Genomic DNA, 14,350 nt, shown 5'->3' on the forward strand with positions numbered 1-14,350 from the left:
CGTTATTTTCCCAAAACACTTATATTTGCCTTTATCTTTTGAAATCAGTGCTCAGTATTTTTGTATCACTGTGATAACTAGCATGTAACTTAGAATACTACTGTGATGCTAACCAAATATATTAGTGGTACCACTTCAGGTTTCTTTTCAACCAAGGCCATGTGCCTATGCTCTAGAAAGTAAAGCATAGCTCCAGTAGGTTCGTGTAAGAGGGTGAAGCTTAAATATTTGGTACTGCTGCTCTTTTAACCCCTGGCTTCTCCACATCATGAGGCAATGGCACAGTCTTTATTGACAAATGAAATTAGAGCAGCACGTGCCTGCTTGGGTTTTGTAGATTCTCTGAACCTTCACCAAAACTTCACTTCCATACTGGCATTTTTTTCTGTTGACCAGACAAATATTTTAATCTTCTGTCTTCTGTCCTATACAAAGACATTTTATCTCCCTGGATTTATGAATTATTTTATCTCACTTTATTATTAAATGTCTATGATAACACATGATGGTTTTTTGTTCACTTTAACTTCTTGGGAAGCAGTATGTCACATATTGAGTATCATTTAAGCATTATCTAAAGAGCTTTATCTAAAGAATACCCATGCTTTAGATTTATGCTTGGATAAGCAGGACTTCATTCTGACCCACAGCTCAGGTTTCAGTTTGTCAAATAACAGGTGCCTGAGGATGGGTATTTCTTAACCTTCCTTCATGTTCATTCTGCAAACATCTTAGCCAAATTAATGATAGTGCTTCAGCTGCTGTGTGTCCATCTGTCATACTCATGATATCTGAACTCCCTTAATATCCAATTAGCTTATTCTTGTGTATAGTGCAGAGGTGCATAATCTACTACAAAATAAATAGGTTTTTAAAATTATTGTCTCCTAAGTCATGCCTATATCTCTTTATTCCAAAAATATTAAGAAAAAAAATAAACACATTTGCACAATTATTGATTTATTTCTAGTTATTATAAGCATATGCCTTTGACACATCTCATTGTTTTTAGATAAACTGTAAAGTTTATATTCTCTAATTTTCATCAAATTTGAAGTTACTAATTTGATATCAGTATAGTGATAGTTCTTATTATATGAAACAGATGTCAACATGTAAAGCCTTAAAATTATTACAGTAAAAGATTCAAAATATCAATTCTTTGTACTTCATATTTTTGAAATTTTGGGTTGAAGTGTAGTTTTGTGATTTCCAGAAAAAAAGCCAGATTTTCCAAAACAACACATGGAAATGGGGAAAAATCCCACTGCTCTGCATAGTTATTTGGAATAATTTGACAAATGCTGGTTTTCTTACACACTAAGCATGAGTGCTAACACACTAAGTCTTAAGGAATTCTGTTTGATGGTTTCACAGTGATTAGACAAAAAATGCTGATGCAAAAAAAAAGGTTTATATATGCTTAACATTAGCATACAAGGATTCAGAGACATATTGTGGAATATAAACATGATAGAATATCTAAACTTCTTGTCTGTCCTACCTTGGGATCGAGCTTTATTTTTTTTCTTCTTTTTAAATAGTGTATTTTGACAATTAGTTCAGGTACCTGTAAATATATAATGGATCATATTTGATCCACTTTTGTGCATGCAGAAAACAAAAGTGTGTTGAAAGAGAAAGATAAAAAACATATCTGGTAGTAACCACTCAAAATGAAACAAGTACCAAAACAGATGTTTCCATTTTAGCTGGTTTTTTTCCAATGATACTTATACAGTAATAGGAAGCAGAATTCCTCACAGCCACAAGCTCACATTTTAAAATTAGCATATTTGAATTGTACACTGTTGTACAATTTTTTTCTAAGTTATTTTATAGATTTTTTTCCTGACCTGGGCATTTTCTGTAATCTATCATTACTAAAATTATTCCAGTAAAAACCATTAAGAAGGGCAAAGTAATTTTGACAATTGATTTAACTGAAGATTTTTATTCAATGTAATTATTTGTCTCGGTCTGAAATTTTACAGTATGAGTAATGAATGTGTTTTATCTAATAGCTTTTACGTCTCACTCATCAAAATTTATTTAAGTACAGTTTCAGAGAAGAATAGCCATAAAATTAAAGCTGAGGTCTTTCAGATCAATTTTAGTGAGTAGGAACTTTGTTCCTGTAAATCTGTTGGTTTGGGTCCTGATAGAAGATATCACATTAAGAGTCTCCACTTGCAGTTCTTGGCATGTAGGGATCGCTCACTGACAAGATGGTCACAAAAAAATCTGGCCCTTGTGGAAAAAGACACCAGATTTCATATTCAATTCACTTGGTAGTATGCATCACATCATGTAGATTTGGCAGAGATTATTCACAACAAAAAAGAGTTGAAATAACCTTTTTGAGAATGAGCAAAGCTGCTGGAGTATTTAATTTTCATAAAGAAAACAGCAACAAATCTGTCATCTGCTCTATGGCTGCATCTTTCAATGTGAAATACAGCAATCAAATGTGTGATGGAAACTCTCTAAGAACTTTTTTTGGCATCCAATACAGTATATGAGAACTTATAACAAAGAACAGTTATAGAAAAAAAAGTGAAAACCTGGTCAATAGAGACAAAACCCACAAACAATGTAATAACATATTCAGAGTGTAGAAGTGAACTCATTGGCCTGGATTAGTTTTTGATGGACTGAAAAGAAAACCTATTTCATCTGCAGCTTCTGAGGTTCTCAAGTCAAAAATTCTGTTGAAAAGTCGTTTCAATGTGGACTTTTTCCCAGGGTTTCATTATTCTGTCATGCAGAATCACAGTTGCAATATTTCATACCATGACAAGTTTAAGCTACAAGATAAATGATTCACAAAAGCACACAGTGTGCCACAGGCAAAATCTTTTGTAAACATGGAAGACACAGCTTTTTTGACACTCTCCCACTGATATTTTAAAGTGGTGAAATGATTGTTAATTGTTCAGTCCTGAAATACAGCTTTGGTTCCAATTAAAATGCAGATGTTTCAGGGGTTTTTTTCCCCTGATGGACATGACCTAATTTGTATTTTCTACTGTGTAGAATGGTGTCATCTACACTTCTTTTTAATTTAATATTTTTAACAGTAGAATAGATTTTATATCAGCTGGCCTCAGCAAATGGCTTTCCTTTTTGTTAGAGCAAAAAGATAGATTGAACTTCTATGGTAAGGTACATAAATGTGGCTTTGAGATATGCTATCAGAAAATAAATATATTTTCTCAGTTGCCATAAAAAAATAATGAAATTTAAATCAGAGCTATCTTTTCCTACATAGAAGCTAAAATATTAATTAGGAAAATGTCTAGATTCCATGGAAGCATGACATCTACAGGAAAATATAGTATTTTAAAAATCGCAAGAATTTTATTGATAAGAAAGATATTTTGGGTCAAGATTTCTTAGAATTATGGCAATGAAGGTAGATCCAGTTTGCTCACTTTAAACAGGAAAATTTAGTTCCACTATTCTCTTCAATTCTTGAATAACTGGCTTATATTCACAGTGCCATTTTCAGCTTTTGCTTATGTCTTGTCATGAATTTCCAGGAGATAGATCTGAATTCTTTCGTATTAGCAACATAGAAAATAAAGAAGTAGAACTAAACAGCTGAACTTTGGGATTATTGTTATTATTAATAATAATATCCTTGAAATAATAATTTTTTATCAGTTACTGGAAGGTAAACCTTCAGATTTTATTCTGCCAGTGAAAATACACGCTGAGCAAACAATGGTGTCAATATGTGTTTTCTGTTAGACAGCTCACTGCATCTACAATTGTTAGACACCTTAACAGTCGTGTCACAGTAAAGTTATTTCAGTACTGTTTGATTTGATTACAAACTCAGTTTACATTTGGAAAGAAAAAGGCAAGGACAGAGAAGATAAGAAGCAGAATGTGCCAAATGACAACCTCACATCAAGAGGGAATGAGAACCAAATTGTATTTTTGATAATACTCACTGAATTAGAGTAAAACATTTGCTTTAATAACTTGAATCCATCATCACTGCTGTGTACATCTTAATATAATTTAAGAAATGTGGCAAATGCTTATGGTCTGAAATTCTTAAAATGTGGAGAGTATAGCCCTCCATCTTAAGTTAAAATGGATGGAAATGTCTGTCTGAATAAGTAGCATCAATATTTTTAAATATAAACAAAAAATTATTGAATTAAGGAATACTTTGCTGAAGGGGAGAGAGAAATGAAAGAATATGATCTAAAATATCAAAATGCTGCCATAGACAGGAATCTGATTCTGCTCCTACCCTCTTTTTTGTACAAGCAACCACTTCAAAATCTGTGAGACTGCATTATTCAAACAATTACTTGTAAACAAGATGGAGCGAAACCACAAAGACTGCTCCAAATACTTGAGGTTCCAACTGTATAAAGGTCCAAGACATTAATTTCAGAAGAAATAGACAGTGATCCAGCTTGTACCCTATATTTTATAAAAAGTAAGTCAGCTCACCTTTCCTTCCCCAAAAGAGAATGACTTCAAATCAAAATGACTTCCAAGAAAAGGGACCAAATTTATTTCTTTACACTTTTTTTTAAATTTAATCATAAAACTATTTTTTAAAAAATCTTCTCTATTTTGGGGGGTTTTTCACAAAATTTTTTTGCATAAACCCATAAAAATCTGACTATCACAGGGAACTTCATATAAAAACTAAAAATATTTTAAAACCATGTATCCATTAATCCAGAAATTCAATGAAATCCAATTTAGTTGAGTAATTCAGTTTTGTGGTTTGTTTTTTCAGTTTTCTGAAGGACAGAATGAACATAATGGAATACTGAGAATGTACATATTTATTGTTAACAATAGGAAGAAGTACCTGCTGTATAAGTAAAACCAACAGTTGATAGAAAATTCACACCTCATCCTTTTTTCTTTGCATTCTTTTAACTCTGTTGCCATGTTGTAATGTCTCTTAACATCATTCTGGTATTGCAGTATTTTCAAAGGATCTTGTACTAGTATCTGAAAACATTAGGATGATTCTTAGCAAATTCTTGAAGCTGAACTTCGAGAGCTCAGCATTAAAAAGTTTATGGCAGTCCTTTTCTTCAGTTTTCTCCAGTCAGCTAATTAAGCTTCATTAAAAATTACATAAGCAGGAGTTTCATCTATGAAAGACTTTAGATTACCCGGCCAGAACTGAGAGATTGTTGTATAAAGGATATCAGGCAGATACAGAAGTAGTTTTAATCCCAGAGATAAAAGCTTAATAAAGGTAAGAACTATATGTAATATTTAATTACAGTTGCTGAAGAATTTTTTTTAAATGAATGAATGTAAACGAATGTTTCAGTATGGAAAAATTCACAACATTGGTGTAAATGCTGCTTTCTGTTAATTTAGCTCATTGCCATAGTATTGTTTTGATTTGAAAATTCTCTGAGTGGACTTAAGGAGATAAATAAAAAGGTGTCTTTTTATTTGACTCTTTTTTAAATTTAATTTTGAGAGTTAATGAAGAGCACTGAAGATGGTTAAGTGTGGAGTCAGGTTACATAGAGCCAGAAGAATATGTAAGTTGTGTGCATTGTGCTTGAAACAAATTAACACACTTCCTACCACAATAGAAATTGAATATTTTCAATGTTCATTCAATGTTCATTGAATGACTGAGTATGAATTTATTTCCCATTATTATTTTGATTAAATCTGATAAATGAACATTTTTTCTGAAATTTACAATGCATAAAATGAACCATGCAAAGGCATGGTTCATTTCTTCCTTAAAGTAAGAAGATTGTATAGCTATATAATGAATACAGTAAAAATGTGTGGAATCTGACTCATTGTATTCTGTGCAATTTAGCAAGAAAAGAATGTTCTAGTGTTGAGGCAGAAATAAAAAGCTTAGAAGTCTATCTTCTATATACTAAATGGACATGAAAATCTTAATAAAAAAAATCTTCATCCATAAATGTAAATTCTGGACTTTAGGAGTCAGATACAGTGACAGGATTTGTGTTTTAATCTGTATAATCCAAGTGGGGATGATCTAAATCTGTGAATGTACCTACTCTTGAAGTGTTACCCTTAAACACTGCAGATTTATGTGCACAAAAATTTTAGGCTTGCATGCAAAGCAAATAGGTGTGTATACATGCAATTGAATTCTATGCAGGAATAAATTTCCACTTATTTTAGTTATACACCAAATTAAATAGATACCTAATCTAAGGCATTCAGACCCTTACTCTAATCAACAGAGATACATATTCCCATGGTGTGATTCATACCATCTAAAACATCTATCTGCAACTTTTGAAAGAACATAATTTCTTTGTAATGTAAAAGAAACAGCACAGCCTTATTCTATCATATTTGTTCTGGCGGCTACCATTGAATAAATGAATTAGAGAACATTGCTGCATATATGATCTCCATCCATCCTGCAATCACATTGTACACACATAACTTCATGATTTTTCTTATGCATGTGTGGTAAAGGTTTCAGTGAGCAACCATTTAGTGGCTTGAGATTGGATGATTCAAATTCAAGCTATTAGTGATTTGGTGAAGGTGAAAAGAAATGTTAGTATTATTAATTACTTATTAGTAAGTGCATATGTGACAATAATATCTCTCCTTCTTAGAGTGTTGTTGGACACAAGAAGAATTTCAGGTGATGCACTGCATTATGTTAGTTTTTCTACAGGTACAGGAAGCCATGACCATAGCCTGTCTTCAGAATGAGTGCCTAATAGATTTATGTTTCCATCTGAAAAAGGAAAATGGAAGGCAGGATTGCTTATATGCTGGAAATAATTTTTGTTGTGGTTTTGGGAGGGACTTTAGTGAGCATAAGTATTCTCTTCTCCAGAATACATAAATATGTACCTAAAAGTGCTATTTAAAATATAAATATTATTATAATTTGGTATAAAAATTGTTGTAGTACAAGAATTTAAGTTATATATACATATAATGAAATTATTTATTCTTTAATGTAAGAATTTATTCCTTTGAAGAATATTTGGCTACTTTTAACAAGGTTGTGCCAAATACTTTTATTTTCCACTGTATATCAAACACAGAGCAATAATGCTAACTATTTTTATTTAAATAGGAAAAGCCCAGTAGCAAAATATTGTATTTCAAACATACCTGGTAGATAGTGGATATGTTTTTTATCATAATTTCAAATATACATGGATTACTGTGCCACAGACTTTCCAAAGAATAGCTAGAGCTTGCAGTCTAAGATTTTTGGAAGAATAGAGGTGAGCATTAGTTATATAACTATTAGCTGCTGGTTAGCTGGTTTGCTTTTCTAATTCAAGGACAAGTTTGTGTTATTGAGATGCTAACTGAGTGAATCATAGAAGTACCAGAAGGTCATTTCCTATCACTTTCCACTTAACTATGAATCTCCTAGGTTCTGAGAGGAAGAACTAGACAGTTTTATGTACTCAAACTCACAGCTGGGGAGTATTTCATTCATTGGTTCAGTGCTTACTTAACATGCTTGCCAAGTGAGCAGATGCCAATAAAAAAGTCACTGTAGGGTGACATTTAAAGGACCTCAAACTATTCAGTGTATTTTTGAAATGAAATTTAAAGAATTTAGTTGCCTCATGTGATTTGAAGCCACTTTTTCTGTGCTGTTTTTAGATTTTTTTCAATAAAAATGATTAGTTTTGGCTCAAATATTAATGATGTGTTCAAATAAAATAATGACCAATTAAATATAGACTGCAAAATAGCTTAAGCTATTTAGTTTGACTATAAACATATGGCTCTAGTAGAGCTGTCATTTTAATGCCCTAAACCCAAAGTCGAATGATAAGACTACATCTGTGGACTTCAAAGAAATTCACAGTTCCCCAATAAGTAAAATAATTTGACTGTAATATGATTGAATTGATGAAAGATTTCTAAAGACTTTTTCTCTTTTTATTTTTTTTTTTTTTATTTTCTAAGCAGTGTGACTCCAGCTGCTCCAAATATTTAATCATCAAATCTTGTTCACAGAAAAGGCTGTTATTAAAAGAGCTGAAATTAGTCTGGGTTTGTAGTTAGTCCAAATATTGGAGGAAAGACTCCATTACAATCATTGCTTACAAGCTTTTCAACACATTATTGTCCCAGGGAGGAGACTAAATGGTGGCATATTTTCTGAACAATTTTCTTTTCTTTTAGGTTTTACTTCTTAGGACAGATTGCAGTACTTTGGAGGGACAATAGCAAAATTGCATTTGCATTTGTTAGGTCATCTTATCATAAGGTTATATTAATAATGAAGGTGTAATTTTTACTGCTAATCTGCATGAATTAAAAAGCTGCTTTCTCAGTCTTCAAGCCAGGCCAGTTGTGTGGACCAGGTCTTTCTTTCTCTTGAAATTTGTGGTTTTTTGGTTTTAGTAGTTTGGGGTTTTTGTTATGTTTCTCCCCCTCCATTGCATTTCCCTATTCTGTAGCTCCAAAAATCAATAGGAAAATCATCCTAACAGAACAACTGCAGAAATGCCTGATACATGTTACACTTTTTGACAATAAGAGACAGAGAGACCTGGACAGGAATACCATGAAAAATTAGGGTGACCATGGCCAAGTTTTCATCCTGAAATATTCTGATATATTTCAGGGAAGGAGCTCATTAGGATCAGAATAGGATCAAGGAATGCAAAAATTTCTTTTACAAAACATCTTCTGCTTATGAAATGGTTCACTGCTAGGCCCTGTTTACATACCTGTAATCCACTTTTCTCACTTTTCCTCATCATTGTATTCCTTTGGATATAAGACAATTCTCTCTCAACTAAGATTACCTGTATTGACTCAACTATTTGTCTTCCCCACTGTATACACAGATACAAACTTCAAAGATTCTGGATTTCTCTCAGTGATTTCTATTTAATTTCCTTTGTTTAGAAAACAAGTAAAAAGGTATTTGCAATCCCCACTATATTTTTCATTGTGTTTTTTCCATATGTATTCCTGACTGCAGAACTGGCAGATTAAAAACAGAACCCCTGAACAATCTGTTTTACTGAAAAAAGGAGATGGGGATGTTAGCCATTTGCTGTTTGTATCCAGGAGTTTATTTGAAGTGATTTTAAAAGAAATTTTCTTGTTGAATTTTAGAGAGAAATAAATCACATCTGCTTGCTAACATCGGTAAATTTCAGGAAAATGTGAATAAATCCTCTTAGAGGGAAAAAAACAAACTTGGAAGTTGGTAGTTGCACATATTTTGAGGCAAAAAGTAATCCCATCTCTTTAAAAAGTTCTAAATCTCTTTAGAACTTGAATTGTGTTTTGGAAAGTCATTAAAAGACTGTCCAAATATGGCTATTTGGTGAGAGGAAATTGCTTTGAGTTGTTACATAGTGAAGATGTTGAATTTCTGGTTTTGGCAGCCATCATGGAAATAATTGAAGGATGACAGTCTTCTTGTTTCTGAGAGGTGGCACCTAGGGTATGGCAGTAAGGCAGGAAATTGGAGGAGGACAATATAATTTGATGATTACAAGGCATGCATAGTGGAAGAAGGAATGGGAAGAGTAGGAAAAGTAATGTGTATATATATATATATATATATATATGGATACAAATACATATATGTATTCATATACATATATTTTGTGAAAGGGTAAAACCTCAAAGCCAGTGAGACCTGCCCAGCTCTAACTGATTATATGACAATTGCATGAGAAGAAAAAGGCAATCACAAACTTTATTATTGACATGGGGTGAGACCTGTGCAAGAGCACTGCTCTGATAAAGCACCTGTACCACATCTGTCCAGGTTTTGTAAATGTTTGGGATGAAGTCAGAGTGACATGGTTGTCTTGTTCTGACTACCACACCTCAAATTCCACACTAACAGTGCACATATTAAATATAACATTGGATGGAATACTCTGCTTTTTGCTTTAATACTTGAGGCCTGGAGTGACCTGTCATTTTAAAATACATATAAAGGTGCACACCCACTTGGACTGTTTAGAAATTATAACAGACAATCAGAAATGGACTTCTAAGAAGCCTGTGTTTTGTAAGGTTTCTCATTATTGAATTACCCAGTCAAACTTCTATTTCTCCAAGTCATCTGTTCCTCCTGTTCTCCACCACCTTTCTCCCATCCCATTTTCTACAAAGGACTTTGGATCCTGCAATGACCAGCTGATTGCTATGCAAGATTTTCTTTCTCCAAAAATAAAAAAGTTTGTCATTTACGTCCTGAAACATCCCTAGGTTTTGATTTCACATTTCAGTTACAGAATCAGGCAACATCTGTTGCCAGACTGGCAACTGATAAGTGATTCTATTTCCTATAAGGATCATATTGATGAAGTCCTGTTTCTCATATTTACTACTATCAAATTGCTGGAATGTTTTCACTTTTTCCTTTCACAGGTTTCCTTTGTATAATTTTTGCTGATTTTGACTATGAAAGATTATTTCTGTGTTTTCTCTTTTTTTTTTCCTAGTGTTCCTCTGGGAGTTCTTTAGGGTTTGCCTACTAATGAAAGGAAAAATAATTACTCAAGTATTAATTTCATCCATATGATTCAGTAAACTGAAGTGATAATTTGTTAGATGAATGAAGTGATTAATCATCTGATCTAAAAATTAACATTTACTAGTAGGATGATAAAAGATAATTATTATATGCAGAAAGCTGTTGTACTTTTAATTAGTAGCTCTAAATTAACTGAGAGGTGATGGAAGAAACGGAGTTTTTTCAAAGTGACTTTGCTATTAAATCTAGAACCCTTATTACATAATTAATCGTATGGTTTCAGTTAAACTTCCTATTTTAAGTTCTTTCTTATTTTGGCCTAATGCTGTTCTATTATTATATTCTTCTTAATATTACTATTATTATTCCAGTTTCAATTGTCTATTCCTTCTACTATGTATATTATATAAGAGGTTATTCTCCCTGTAGCATGTTATTCTCCCTCCCTAAGCATTAGAGAGAGACTTAAAAACAAATTTAGCAAGGGAAGACCAGCCTTCAAATTTGGGCACCGTATTTAAATACTTCAATAGCCAATTTCATGTTGCTATTTTTTTATATAATTTTGTTGCATTAAAAAAGCAGTTCTTCCCAGAACTCTAATGAAGGGGTTTGAAAAATACAATTAATTTGAACTTCATGTAATTTGTGTCTTTATAGATAATAGTTTTATGAATGATTTTTTTATTACCCTCACAAGGATCATAAACAAAAACAAATTTTCTAGACCTTTTATCTCTTTGGATATTCCTTTTGTTATACAGGCTACTGTTAAGATCTATAGGAAAACAAAAAGTTGGAGGTATTTCCTTTCTCCTTCAGTACAGAGACTGTAAGAGAAAAATCAGCAATAAACAAATTTAATGTCATTGTTTTGATATTTTGATTTACCAGTTTCTTTCTTTTCAGAAAATCCTGCTTTACACAGCCAGGTGCTATGAAAGTGTGATTCAGATTTGTTTTCTCAAAGCATATAAGCAGCTGTGTAAGAACACAATGAGGCGGGATTGGAAAATGCTGCCCATGTTCAAGATTACCAAGCTCTTCACATTTCTGTGGTTCAGAACACTTTCGTAGTAGCAGGGCAATGCCCTCCTACTTATGCTCTGCCTTGTCTGACCTCTTCCACTCACGTTTCTCAATAAAATGGACCAATGAAGTGATGGATCTTGCAATGTGCACAACTGGTCTCAGAATGTTATTATCTGAGTAGTGGCTTCTTCAGCTTAAAGTAAATGTCTGTAGTTGTTAGCTGAACAGTCTTGGATTCTTTTCCTGTTCACACACTATTTTGTAAGAGAATAAAGAAAAAAAAACCTCTTTAGGTTACAATTACTGGGCCCAAGTGAAAAGCATTCCACCTAATTGTCTTGTCCTTTTCAGAGAATCCTGAGTACTTGCACATCATAACAGTAAAGAATTGTCTTTTATTTAGAAGAAGAAAATATCATTAATTATATTTTCAATTTATTTTTTTTCTCACTACTGTATTGCTAACTGGTGGACTTTCAGAGAAGTGAACACATAGTTTTGTCTCCCTTGATATTCCCCTCAGAGAAGATTTGAAGCCAGAAATTTAAACTGTACAAAACAGTTAACTTCAAATTAGCTGTTCAAAGCATCATTGACTACTGCCTTGGTAAAATAATCTTAGAAAATAAAGCCTATGCAAAGTAGACATGAAACATAATTCTCTCATTCTTCTGCTTTTATTTAGGTTTACACATTAATCATTGATGGATCTGTTAGCCATTAGCATAGATTTAAAATGTGTTTGGTTATGTATCACAAAAATACCTAATTAAAAAAAATACTTATGACCAAAGATCTACTTAAGTTTTTAAGAAAGACTATATGTAGGACTGACATAATATAGGAAAATTTCTGCACACCTTCATTAAAGTGTTTCAGTAGGATGTTTTGAAGCTAGTGTACTTTTATATCAAACAATATATAGCCTAATTTATCAGTAGTCTTTCTCCATACAGCTTTTATTCAAATTAGATTTCTTATTCTCACTCTAGTCATTGCTCCAGGTCTGTTAACTCACTCTCAGTCTATTAAATAAAATATAATTGCTGCCTAGGGCCATCTATATTTTTTTTTGTCAGACTCTTCTACTTCAGCTGTATTATCACTTCAAGCCTCTTTCCCTAGTTTAGAAATGAACTGGCAATGTATGAAAGGTGTATTTTTCATGCAAGACATTGAGAATTACATTCTTTCAAAAATTAAAATAAGAAAATAAAATAGTAAGTCAATCAAATTTCACAGTATTATGATTTGGGAGCACCAATTTAGTGCTCCCACTAAAACCATACTGCCACTTGCTGCCCCATCCCCCTTCCCTCTTGTGGATGACTGGAGATAAGAACTGGAGGCTCAAAAATCATGGTTTGAGATAAGAACAATTTACTGTAAGCAGCAATGGGATAAGATCGGTAACAGAGATTGTATTAATGACAGAGGGCATAAGGAAAGAAACAATTCACATGGAAAAACCCCAGATGATAATAGACAGTACCAGATGGCTCTCTCTGCCAGGCTTGCTGGACCTGAAGGAACTCCCTCTCATCAAAGAGCCTTCCTTCCCCCATTCCCTGACAATGACATGAGGTGGTAAAGAAAAACCTCCTGTCCCGGCCATGCCCCCTCCTGGCTACTGCAAAATGTTACCCTGTCCTGGCTGAAACCAGAACACACAGGAACAGAACCCTTTTTTCTTTTTAAATCTTTTTAATTGTGTTTCCTTCCACTCAGCAAGAATATTGAATAAGGAACAAAAAAAATCTACTTTTTAGGTAGGTTAGGCAAAATGAGATAAATTCCACATCTCAGTTATAAAATAATAAATCTGAAGAGTGTTAAAGGAGTTAAAATTATAAGATACAATTCTTTTTGTCCACAGGGATAAATAAATCTATGTTACCTGTTTAAACAAATGATAATAGATGTTTTAATTTCAGTTGAGTAAAATCAAAACCAATCAATATAGAGAAAAGAAAGTTAGAGGGTTTGATGCTTCCTCCAGGTTTCTGTAATAGATAGCAGATGTACACAGTAGTAATTTCTAAATTATTGCAAATAATATACTCTGTAATTAATAATATAATGTAAAATAACATGATATAACTAGCAAGAAATAACAAATACTGTTTTAATTTTTTTCCCTCTACAGTTGGGCTGCAGATCTTGAAAGAGCTTTACATGTATGCATGATGATTCAGGCCAGGAGAGAGGGAGGGGAGCTGCAGAAAGTGAGAAGAAGAAAGGGAGGCAGAGGTTTGAGACCAGGAGGAGAATGATAGTTTATATAGTAAAATAAACCCTGCTGATTTTAGAAGAAAGGAGGAAATGTGTTAATTAGCAGAGTTCAGTCCTCTTCCAGCTCCAGTAAAAGTCCTAAATCTCACATTTTAGGTAGAATTGTGCTCATTTGTGACGAAATATACATGTAAGCTTTTTTTCTGTGCAGTTTAACATGGCTTCCTCATGCTGAGCTTCTAGTGTTAATAACTGCCTCATCTTCTGTCTCCCAAATATATTCTTATTGTCTTTTCATATTTTGGGTAAATATTTCCTTTTCTCAAACATGAAATACAGCAGATCCCATCTCCTTCTTCCTCTCTGAGTCTGAGAATGCAGGAATACAGTAACAGGAGAGAGGAAAAATCATCATGTTTCTGTTCAACACTTCCTGTGTAGAATTAAAACAAAGGAGGAACAGAGGATGGCTTGCAGCTCAGTCTAGGTCTCTGTGCTCTGGTTTTTTGAGATCACAGAATGGAACAGCTATTTTCTTCACCTTCGTCTGCGGGAGGAAAATGGCACATGAGAGCTTTAAGAACCAGAACTCTTTCT

General features: G+C 33.1%; 1 protein-coding gene across 3 annotated transcripts in view; it reads left to right on the top strand.

Annotated features, from left to right (window-relative positions):
- The window catches only part of CSMD3 (CUB and Sushi multiple domains 3), a 585,345-nt gene that overhangs the window by 442,088 nt on the left and 128,907 nt on the right, over nt 1-14,350 (top strand). The gene's annotated exons all lie outside the window — the stretch shown is intronic.

Source organism: Prinia subflava, chromosome 1 (genome assembly GCF_021018805.1).
Source record: "Prinia subflava isolate CZ2003 ecotype Zambia chromosome 1, Cam_Psub_1.2, whole genome shotgun sequence".
Taxonomy (NCBI): Eukaryota; Metazoa; Chordata; class Aves; order Passeriformes; family Cisticolidae; genus Prinia; species Prinia subflava.